General features: G+C 39.0%; 1 long non-coding RNA gene across 1 annotated transcript in view; it reads right to left on the bottom strand.

The window, feature by feature from the left end:
- Positions 1 to 479: 479 nt before the first annotated feature.
- LOC135205949 (uncharacterized) overlaps positions 480 to 2460 on the bottom strand; it is a 2104-nt gene continuing 123 nt past the window's right edge. Inside the window, exons 1-3 of the long non-coding RNA XR_010312641.1 lie at positions 2442 to 2460; positions 1786 to 1916; positions 480 to 1612 (exon numbers count right to left, since the gene is read on the bottom strand). The exon at positions 2442 to 2460 is cut by the window's right edge and continues 123 nt beyond it. This is a non-coding gene — a long non-coding RNA (uncharacterized LOC135205949). The remainder of the gene's footprint in view (positions 1613 to 1785; positions 1917 to 2441) is intronic.

The following is a 2460-nucleotide window of genomic DNA, read 5'->3' as shown; positions in this document are numbered from 1 at the left end:
TGATGGCTTCACAAAGGAGAACGATGGAATTTTATTCGTCTTCTTGACTCCGTATTGCAGAAAACAATGTCTATTCTTGATACTCAAAAGGCAGGAACTCCTCGAAACCTCTTGTAGAACATTTCTTCTCTGAAGGTTTGCTCAACGTCGAAATAACTCGGTCTGTCCACTCCTGACGACGACTTGACCAGAATTCGACCAAACTCTCAAGCGCCTTTTCCTCTCTGAGGTTTCAAACGTGCGAAAAATAACTCGGGTCCGTTTTCCCTCCTGCCACGACTTGACCAGAATTCGACCCCAAAAACCTCTCAAGCGCCTTTTCCCTTTTCCTCCTGATCCTTTGTCTGTTCCTTCTTCTTCTTATCTCTCTCGGATGATCTCTGATCTCTGCTGCTGAGCTCTCACTGAAGATCTGATCCATGACTCTTACTGCAGATCTGCTGATCTACTCGGTCAGTCTGAAGCATATCCATGGTCAGATCACTATCCTGTCTACTCCTTTGCCCTCGACCATAAATCCTTCATCTGTGCCGCTTGTTCTTGATATGGGCCTGAACTGTAGTTGCATAAATATCCACTGGTGCAGCTCCAGGTGAAAGAAGACGAAGTCTTTGTGTCAAATACTCCACACCTTGGTATCATGGAGGTACACGTTGACCATTTCTGTCTGGCGCACTTACTTCTGATGTTCATGAAGCAAAGCAACTTTAGTGTAGGTGTTGACCTGATGAAAGACATCCTCCAACAGTGAGGGATTTCACTGTGTGAAGTCCTGGTGTTGGACATCATGGAAAATATTGTAGGCGAAGTAAATTAGTGCATGAAGTTCCAGCTTTTTCCTTTTGGATAGCCTGGAGGAGGTTGGTTGACGTGAACATGATTGTTATCACTGCCCAGACTTGAAACTCAAAATAAGCAGGAATACACTAGCTCTGTAAATGTAATATTCTTCTCTAAAGCTAAACAGAGAAAGTCTTTACTATCCATGAGGTACAAAGTGGAAAAATACCTTTCATATAATGATGAAAGTCCTACAGGAAGATCTTGTTACTCATTGGCTATACACAAAATGAGCTTCATCACACAGCACCTCCAGACCCATGAGGCATATTCATAGTGCTGTCACCCAGCAGGCTATGTATTTTGTGTTGGGGATTTGTTTTGGATTTGTGGGGTCAAAGAATGCGAGCTATTTGTAAGTAACAAGTATATTCAACAAATTTTGTCTGTAGTCTTTGCTCTGGCAAAAAAATATTAATGGGAGGAACAAAGTTGCTGCTTTAGTAGCAGCGATGTATAATTTTTCTGAATTGTGCAATTTAAATATAGCATTTTTCCAAAGTTACAAGGTATGAAAAACATTTATATGAAATAATTCCACAAGAAACTGTAGCCTACCATATTGCTGAATGACCCTGTGGGTCCCAGTGCTTGGCTTTATGCCTAAATCGCATATTCCATTCCATTCTTACTATAGCCTTTTATAGAAAACTAATGCCTTTGGACATTTTATCTTTATAGAATCGCTGATCATGTACTATCATCTCTTGGACCGTAGACCTGTAGTGATAGACGTAGTCAGCACTGCTTAGAAGATTTTCAACCACACCACCTGAAAACAAAAGAAGTTTAAATATCACACATATACACATGTATATGTATACTCCCAATTGTGATGAATTAGCAGATTAAGCATAACTATAATTTTAAGAAAAATTACTGAATTTTAAAGTTATGTTCTTCAGTGTCTGCATGCTTGTATAATAAAAAGAAAAGGATATTTACCGCCACTTCGTATGAAGGCTAATTTTCGCCAAAATTCTTGAGATATGCTCTGAGGCTTGAGTCCATACGGGGGGTGTTTGCAGATTCACTGTATAATCCCAGTCACCTATACTGTATGTGACACTTGTAATCTGTTGGGCAATAAATACAGTTCTTCAAGCTACAAAATAGGCTGTTGGCGTTGTTTTCGGTCGAGGGGTTACTGTGACATCTGGGAAACGATTAAACCTTTTTCACTACATCACTTCTTCTAAGCACAACTCTAAAATAGGACATGATGTTCCACTTAGTCACTTTAAAAACTATAAAGTAACTCCGAAAATCATCCACATCAAGATGCTACATGGTTACAAATAACGATGTCTAAGAGCTTGCAGTATCTATGATAAATCCTTCAAACTGCAGTACAATGTGACGTTAGGCAATGATCATAATAAATATAGACTAAATTTCACTACATAAAAGGTTTCTGCACTCCCAAAGGTTTATATAGTAGTCGGCCTATGAAATATACAAGTTTGCTGCTGTGGATAATAGCATTATCATTATGTCTACGGTAATTGTGCTGCCACGCATGTAATACTAACTTAATAGCATTTCGCCTTGTAACTGTGATGTTTAATATTCTACAAAAAGAACCATTCACTGTATCTTACCTTATGCTCAACATAATGA

The sequence above is a fragment of the Macrobrachium nipponense genome, chromosome 29 (assembly GCF_015104395.2).
Source record: "Macrobrachium nipponense isolate FS-2020 chromosome 29, ASM1510439v2, whole genome shotgun sequence".
In the NCBI taxonomy this organism is placed as follows: domain Eukaryota; kingdom Metazoa; phylum Arthropoda; class Malacostraca; order Decapoda; family Palaemonidae; genus Macrobrachium; species Macrobrachium nipponense.
This window is presented reverse-complemented; position numbering and strand designations above follow the sequence as displayed.